This window comes from Megalobrama amblycephala, linkage group LG17 (genome assembly GCF_018812025.1).
Source record: "Megalobrama amblycephala isolate DHTTF-2021 linkage group LG17, ASM1881202v1, whole genome shotgun sequence".
In the NCBI taxonomy this organism is placed as follows: Eukaryota; Metazoa; Chordata; class Actinopteri; order Cypriniformes; family Xenocyprididae; genus Megalobrama; species Megalobrama amblycephala.
The window spans coordinates 14552835-14562633 of NC_063060.1; positions in this window are offsets into that span (position 1 = coordinate 14552835).

Here is a 9799-nt window from a genome sequence, read left to right on the forward strand (position 1 = left end):
GGGCACCTGCAGGATTTCATCTGAAATCTTTTTTAAATATTGATGGATCCGAAATGGTTTATATTCATTTATGCATGTTCACTTATTCATATTCTATGTACTCACTTAATCATTAATCATTTTTAATCTTTTTATCATCATTTATTGGTTATGAATTTTAACCCATTTGTGCCCAAATTTTTCTGAATGGTTTCATGCATATAGTCCTGTTAATAGTGTCCTATGTGAACATGTTCTGCATTTATTTTCCCCAGGTTTTTGTTTTTTTTCTTCTTAAAAAACGTGTTTGAATGTGCGGCAACTATAGTTGCCGGTGGGCAGATATGTTGTATGCACTCCTTCAATGTAAAATTTGTATAGGAGGATAACATTTATGCATCTAACTCAAAATAACTGCTTTCAACAGATCAATCAAAGTTGAAGAACATTCGATGCGAACACAAAAAAGTTGCATCTAGCATATAAATTCTTGAATATGAAATCACAACAAACAACAAATCCAGTTGTTTTAAAGTGGTGGAACATAATGCAGAACAAAGTGCAGCCATTAAGTTGCTCCAGCAAAGCATTGTGGATTAAAATGTTAAATTCCATTGTTCATTAGAAAAAATTACATCTATATGTGTCCCTGGACCACAAACCCTGTCATAAGTCGCACGGGTATATTTGTAGCTAGAGCCAACAATACATTGTATGGGTCAAAATTATTGATTTTTTTTCTTTAATGCCAAAAATCATTAGGATATTAAGTAAAGATCATGTTCAGTTAAGATATTTTGTAAATTTTCTACCATAAATATATAAAAAATTCTTTTTGTGAATGGATATACATTGTTAAGGACTTCATTTAGTCAACTTTAAGGCAATTTTCTCAATATTTCGATTTTGTTTGTACCTTCAGATTACAGATTTTCAAATAGTTGTATCTCGGCCAAATGTCCTATCCTAACAAACCATACATCAATGGAAAGCTTATATATATTCAGCTTTCAGATGATGTATAAATCTTAATTTCAAAAAATTGACCTTTATGACTGGTTTTGTAGTCCAGGGTCACATATAACAAACAAAAAAATAAATAAATTTAATTAAAAAATAAATTAATTAACAAATAACAATATATAATATATAACAATATAAAATATTATGAAAGCAAAAAGCACTAAACAAGACCAATAACCTTGATTTATTAACCCATTAAACACAGTATACCCCATTTCCCCATGATATATGTACTTACAAGTCATTTGCCCACCGGCAACTATAGTTGCCGCTTGGACTTTTGAATAAGTATACAAAAAACTATAGATCTATTGTAAGATTTGTTTTGTTTGGAAGATTCTAGAGACCCTCATGATTACATAGATATATATATATGTCAACAAAAAATTCCTAATATTAACATGAAAATTACTTTTCTTTGGGAGGGTTTGCCTTCGCTATGCTTCCTGGAAGTAGGGGTAGGAATTTGACAGCCTCTTGTCACAGGAAGGAAGTGAATACCTTTTTTTTGTTCTTGAAATCCTTTATTTGGATGTTTGCTTGCATGTCATTGAGAAATAAAACATGGAAAACATCTAGAAAAAAATTTACAAAAGGAAAATGACAACCATACACTGCGGCAACTATAGTTGCCGGTGGGCTAAAATGGGTTAATATTACTTATGATTTCAAGTATTCATATCATCTTACTCGGGTTGCTCACATATAATCACTTATATTCAAGAAGAACCATATATTTACTCCATATTATGCTCTTTTGTTGTTTTGATCTCTATTGTGTTATTTCACCTGTTGAACTGTATGACTTTGATGTTCCAAGTGAACTTTAAGTTTCTGGGTAAAAGAGGGTTTGTTATTTTTGTGGTTGAGTTGGGTTTCTGCCAAAATTTTACCAAAGCGTAAATGTTCTAGAATGGATCACATGATGTACTTTTTCTGCAATAATATTTTGTATCTTTGTATTCAAATGAAAGGGAATTTTTTGTCAAATGTTAACTTGTTATTGTATTATTCCGAAGAAGGTGTTACCCCACCCATTTAGATACTATTTTGGGGTGTTTATGCTCTGTTTGATAATGTCAATTGTCACGAGATCACAAAACTATCCAATGATTGTCAGAATAGCAGGAAACCATCAAATGTCATGAATTTCTTTAAAAACTCCGAGCCATGGAAAGGTTATTTTGACCTTTCTTATCTATCCAAAACAAGACCTCCGAATGTGATGTAAGATTTTCCAATCTTTGGGGTATAAAACTTGGCTCATCCTCTCAATTGGTACCCTTTTTCCTGCTATCTTGATTGCATCTTGCTGTCTCGTTGGCGCCATTTCTAATGATTTTCTTGCAAATTACTATACTCAGATTTCGGAATGCTCTTATTATGAATGTTCGATTTCAGATTTTAATTTTTACCTTTTGGTTTTATTAAACATTTTCATTATTGATTGGAACTTGCGTGTGAGGTTAATTTTAATTGGAAATGAATAAATAATTTTCTATAACGTCATCACAGCCTGGACTTCCTTTTCTCAAGAATTTGCATCAGTTTTTGGTGTTTCCGCCCGGTTCCGGTTCTGGTTCGGTCCGGAGGACGATGATGCAAAACAAGGATTAAAATAGGTGAGTAAAACCATCTATTTTCTCTGGTCTACTGTCGTCCGAATTGCTGAGAGCCTGGAAGCTGTCCGCCTGTGGATGTGGACTTTCATTTGGCTGCAGACAAAGAGAGAACCACGAGTCCAACCTCTGCCGAGTGTCGGATATTGAATAACTGGTATCATATTGAATTACCAATTTTATTCTGAGTATTCAGTGTAAATCTCTAGCGAGGGTATAACGAGGGAGCGCTCTGTGGCAAGGGTGACTGCCGTTTGACATCAATTTTTCTACTGTGTTTCACCGTGTAGGTTAATCCTCGGGTGGGACTGTGTTTTGGGTAGATTTATTGAAAGTTCTTTTTAGTCAACTCGCGTCTTGGTGGGATGCTTTAAGTAGGGCTCTGCAATTAGTAGGGCTCAATAGGGCTTTGCAATTTCGGTGACAGTAGACTGGCCTTGTTTCATTGTTTAATATTAAGATCCATTGGCCAATACTAAAGTGAAAAAAATTAAGAAATTTTAATTTTCTGAAATCCGATCTGAGTATAGTAATTTGATTCTTTCCTTCTTGGGAGTTGTCTGCATCTGACATAATGGCTAACCAAATGGAAAATAGGAATATACTTGAGGACTCCAATCATTCTATCACCCAGAAAGTAGCCGAACTGGTAGTGACAAGTGAGGCTGTTAAAATAAAACAAATGATGTATAAAGATGGGTTTCAAGACGTTTGGAGTCCTCGAAAACAGGGTGAATGGGTACTTAATGAAGTGAAAGATGGCAAGAAACAAATAAAATATGCCCGTTTCTTGTGTAGCATGTGGGTTTTGCAAGCGAGAGGAATGTTAGTTGACCGAAGTGGTAGACTAGTCAGATCTGATATTTTGGCTGAGGCTGCTGAACAAGCCACACAACAAATTTGGGATTTATTAACCGCGGTCACGAATGAACCAAAAACCCCAGCGGGAAAGGTTCCTTCGGTTGAGGACATTTTACAATGGCAACAATATGCTTTGATGCTTAAAGAACACGTAGCTTCGACAGGGGCAGCTGTGCAGGAAGTGACTGCAGCTGGGGGGCTCCAGGTGGCCGCCGTCGCCCCTGGAAAATCTCTTTATCCTGAATTGCCGACTGAAACTGCAACTGAAATTAAAAGTGTTGAAATTGAATCTGCTCCCAGCCCTAAGCCACGGAGCTCGGTCTCCAATGTTAATGTGAAAAGTGAAACTAACAGTTACGATCCGAGTGACCATGATCTATTCCCCACACCGGATTGGGCTCCGAAACCCCCTCGCTATCAAGATATAAATTCTGGGGATGCGTCTGTTGGACAGGTTGTAGCTAAACCTGCTCCGTCTGCTCCTATGGCTCCGATTACCATTCCTTTACCAGGCTATGCTGTCCCAGGTGTGCGAGAGGCCACCGCAACAAATATGAACTCCAAAAAGCAACGAAATTGTCAAACATCCATTTAGCGCATGTTCACAGATGAAAACGGCTGCTTGTTCTCTTGATACTGTCTGTTTTACTGAGAAATCGCTTCAGGTGATTCAGTGAGAGAGCAGTCCAAAGAAATGCAAGTGGATTTAGACCGTTTTGCAAAGGCATTTTACCAATTCATAATTTAAAACACAATTTAAGCATCAGAAATTAAACTGAATATATGAAGCGAAGCAAGCTTCTTTCTTAAATATCCACAACACAAACAACAAATTGCTCGTCACACAAGCAACACTAGACTCTCCGAGGTGGCGTGAGCAAGTGGAGGTGGGGCTAATTTGCATATTCATTAATCCGTGTATATTAAATGAGGCAAGGTTGTAGAGTTACATTCAAGTTATTTTAAGGCATGAAGACATTTTTTTCACTTGAATTTTTTTTTAAATATGTCATTTTGGTGATCAAAGATGAGTTTTAAGGGATAAAATCATTGACTAAGGGGGACTTTAAATATAAAAATATATTAAAAACTTTAATGGATCCTGTGTGGGGAGACAACAAAGGTTCAGTGTGGGGTTTGAGGAGTGAGACATGAAATGATGGAGAGATTCTGTAGTACGAGGGTAGGTTGAGTTGGTATGTTACTTCGTTTATCTGCCTCTGCACAGTGAAAGGACCTATGTGGCAGGGACTCAGCTTACAGCAAGGCAGGCTCTTTCGCACTGCCTTTTGGAGATGCACATGCGCTGAGTCCACATCCTCTCACTCTGCTTGAACCAGTGGTTAACAGTTGGAACCATAGACTGTAAAAAAATATGGACGTAGTGTCCGTGACGTCACCCATAGAGTTCTGAACAGCAGTTTTGACGCAAAAATGAGGCCGCGGCCATCTTAGCAGCATGTGACTGCACGTCACTCCCGGATAACTGAAAATGGGCAAAGAGGCGGGGAGGTGGTTTGAGCTGATGCGACTGGTTGCTGAAACCACGTCCGCCTAGCTCGACGTGACCATGTTAGCAGTCAAAGCCAAGGAGCTATCTATCTATCTAAGATACGATCTAAAATATTAATGAAGATAGGTTTTATCATTAGAAAGTTCTAAAGGTTTACTGTCAATCTACGGTGCTTTTTTTTTTTTTTTTAAGATATAGATGCTCCAACACCAGTGTTAGATGTACAAATAACAACATTGAAAATCAAATGGGACTTCATACCTTTATAATGAAATAGAGATCGCGAGATGAATCCAATCCGTGGCACTTGGGTAAAATATGAGTGTCCATTGCAAAACAAAAAAACATTTCACATTTCTTCTGAATGATCTGCTCTCTGTCATCGTTCTTCAAGAAATAATGCAATCTGAGCAGCGTTTATGTTGTAAAACTGTATACGATCGTATCTAACAAACAAATGAGCCCGTGTCCAAAGTATATTTTTTCAAAATAGTGCAGCAGTTTTAGTTATATCCAAGCAGTGCTGTCAGATTTTGATATCCTCCCGCCATTGTCATTGTAGTAAATCTAACAACCAAAACTTTCAGCCAATTCCACGATCCAACAACGTGAGTTCTCTTCTGCATGCATGCACATCTACACAGACATACATCATTCTCGAATATTATGCAGCAAGCCATATTTTATAATTGTATAAAATAATCGAGCACAAATACGGCTGAGATGCCAAATTCAGCGGTTGGAATTAGCTGAGGTAAAGTGACGGCTCACAGACAGCAGCGGCATCTACCTGTCACTCAAGTGACCACGCCCTTAATTATGCAGAACTTTAAGGCTTAATATAATTTAAACGAATGAGTTAGAAAAAAATTCACCCCCCTCAGAGTTGTCATGAAGGGCAACATTAGCAGTATAGACCAAAACCACAATTTGAACCAACTTGTAAACATGTTTTTTTCTGCTATAAATTTGGCCAATTTAACACGGGACTCAATGAGATTCTGCTCTCTTTTGGAGCCTGTCCCTAGCGGCCAGTCGATGAATCGCAGTTTAAGTCACTTCCGTATTGGCTTCACGAGAGACTGGGGGAGGTTGCCGCTTGGTTGGAACCTCCGATGGCTCGCCGGACCAGGGGAACAAAGGAGGTTGGTAACCAAGGATACACTGGAATGGAGTAAGCCCGGTGGTAGTCTGACGGAGGGAATTCTGGGCTAGAGATGAATTGGGGACCGCAATCAGATACGTCGAAACACATGTTGAAAGAGGATTTCTGCAGCTTTAAATGCCGTGGGTAGGCCCTTCAAGGGGATTAGTTTACGTGCTTTGGAGAAGCGGTCTACGATGATGAACACACAGGTATGAGAATCAGAGGGAGGTAGATCAGTAATGAAGTCTATACCCATGTGGGACGTTGAGGAATTTGTAACAGTACCAGCTTCCCCTCTGGGAGTTTCCATGGAGTGTTGGTGATGGCACAGACTGATCATCCCTTGGCGTATCGGGAGATATCCTGGGTCATCGTGGGCCACCAGTAGCGGTGACGGAGGAGCGAGAGGGTTCGCTGACTACCTGGGTGTCCAAAGCCCAGAGAGGAGTGAGCTGAGTCCATGAGGGACAGGGAGCAAGCGGATGGAACATGGATCCGTCCCTCAGGACCTCCCAGCGGTGCAGGTTCAGAGCATGTGGCTAAAAGGGTTTGATTGACAAGGGACCACTGGATGGGACTGAAAATTATGGTTTGCTCCCTCCAGCCAATGTCTGCTCTCCACAAGGGCAAGCTTGAGCTCTCGAATGCCGATATTGTAGTTCTGTTCCACTGGGGACAGCTTTTTTTGAGTAGAAGGCACATGAATGGAGGTGTGGAGGATCACCCTGCCGCTGTGACAGTAAGGCTCCTATGCTGGTGGTGGAGGCATCCACTTCCATGATGAAAGGGAGGTCAGGATTGGGATGAACCAGGAAGGAAGTGGACAGAAAGGCTTCTTTGTGGTTCTTGAATGCATGGATAGTGGGTTCCAGGACAGAGACGTGGGCCAGTTCTTGAGGAGTAAGGGGAGAGGAGAGCTGAGGAGTAGTTGTGGATGAAGCGCCAATAAAATTTGGCAAACCGCCAATGGCCAATTTGCAGTTCCTGAACAGTGATGGGTTGGGGCCAGTTCTGGATGGTTTCCACCTTCATCTGGATTCCACGTTGGTCAATGACGTAACCCAGAAAATGAACGGAGGTGGGGTGAAACTCGTACCTCTCCAACTTGAGGTATAGATAGTGTTCTCTCAGCTTCTTGAGGACCTGGGTTATGTGTTGGCGATGTTCGGCCAGGTTCCAGAAGTAAATCAGGATATCGTCCATATAGATGATGACAAATCATTGGAGGAACTCCCGGAACACCTCATTCATATAGCCCTGGAAGACGGAGGGTGAATTGGACAGGCCATACAGCATAACTCAGTATTCATTGTGACCTGATGGCATCACGAAGGCAGTTTTCCATTCATCTCCCTTGTGAATGTGAATAAGGTGTGAGCCCCACACAGCTGTTCTAATGCAGCAGGGACCAGAGGATAAGTGTACTTATTAAAATTTGATGTTTATCTGCTTACCCCCAGTGCATCCAAGATGTAGGTGACTTTGTTTCTTTAGTAGAACACAAATGATCATTTTTAACTTCTAGTGTTGCCGTCTGTCAGTCAAATAATGTGAGTGAATGGGAACTTTATTAATAAGAGTTGAAAAAAACGTGCATAGACAAATTCAAATTAAACCCTGCGGCTCGTGATGACACATTGATGTCCTAAGACACGAAACGATCGGTTTGTGCAAGAAACCGAACAGTATTTATATTATTTTTTACCTTTAAAACACCACTATGTCCAACTGCATTCAGCATTCACTTAGTGAGGTCTGATCGCGCTCTGACAATGGCAGTGATGTCTCGCACTGATTGAAGTATAAGCACGAGACATTACTGCCGTTATCAGAGCGCAATCAGATCTCATTAACCGAGTGCTGAATGCAGTTGGACATAGTGGTGTTTTAGAGGTAAAAAATTATATAAATACGGTTTCTCGTACAAACCAATCGTTTTGTGTCTAAGGACATCAATGTGTCGTTACGAGCCGCAGGGTTTAAATTGGATTTGTCTGTGCACGTTTTTTCAACTTATTGATAGAGTTCCCATTCACTTGCATTATAAGACTGACAGATGGCAATGGTTGGAGTTAAAAATCATCATTTGTGTTCTAATGAAGAAACAAAGTCACCTACGCAGATAAACATCTGCTATCCCTTTAAACCTCTTGTCATTGTGTAAGGATCCTGTGACCTAAAACTGGCTGAACATGCCATCCACGAGAGCATTCCTAAGTATATTTTAAATCTAATCTTTTCATGCAATAGGATTTAAAATGGTGAAGAGTGTACTGAAAATAATGTTTTTTATATTTTCATCTATATATATATATATATATATATATATATATATATATATATATATATATTGTTTTGGAAGTAGATACATTTTATCACTGATGTATTTTAAAAAGTTGGAGGATATAGATATTCTTCATTCTTTCTGACAAACAGCAAAAGAGAACAGAGGAGTACAGTATGTTCAGTGTTTTCTTAATTCTTAAATTGCAATGTACATTGTTTATTATAAGGGTGGTAGAATCCGTAGACTTACTACTTACAATAAGCTACTCTTTCACTCTTACAGAAGTTTGGACAAATACTATCTTTGCTCTACTCACACTACATTTTTGAAAGGTAACTGTAGTTTTACTTGATATATATATATATATATATATATATATATATATATATATATATATATATATATATATATATATATATATATATATATACTCAAACATTTTTATTACAAGCATCTTGCGACGTTCTTTCTCCCAAGTTTAAAACTTCCACATCTGATATTTATAGTTTTTTTTATTGCAGCTGAACATATTTAAGACTTTTTAAGGGTCTGTGGGTGCTCTGGTTTATATTATATATTCTATAAATGAACTAACCTAAATTTACCTGAAAGCTAAGGAATGTCTGAATATTTATTTATTTATTTATTTATTTTGTATAAGGTGAGAATGGTAAAGGGAGTGATAAGAGATCAACTTTTTTTAAAAATGAAATTGCAGGTTATGGTTTGGTAATTATGGTCTGCTGTACTGACATGCCCAATCACACCCAAGAACACAATATCACCTTTTTGGATATTGAGTACAACTTTTACCTGAATTACACACAAATGGATGTACAGTCAAGTTAGAAGAAAGCAGTAAAATACACAGTGAAGTCTGTCCCACTTGAATCCACTTGTATTAGTGTCTTTGACTGTGTACTTCGACTGTGTACTACATAGGTGGACCTATGGATTTTATGGATATAAAGGACCTATGGATTTGCACTTTCCTTTAAAGGGGACCCATTATGCAAAATTCACTTTTACATGGTGTTTGAACATAAATGTGAGTTGGCAGTTGGCACCTATAATGGTAAAAATCCATCCATACTTTTTAAAATCCCCATAAATCATAAGCATTGTCTTTTTTTTTTTTTTTGTTTTTTTTTTTTTTTTTTTTTTTATAATTGAACCAAATGAAACATAACGCATCTCAAAATACAGTTAAGAAAGAATGCTTCAAGAGATAGACAAACATTCTGAAGAATAAGGATACGAAAGAAAAAAACCCCCAGAAAAACAGAGAAAAGAGAGAGAGAGAGAGAGAGAGAGAGAGAGAGAGAGAAACAAGCAAATATTTCTTTCTTTTTCCTAGGGACACATTCAAG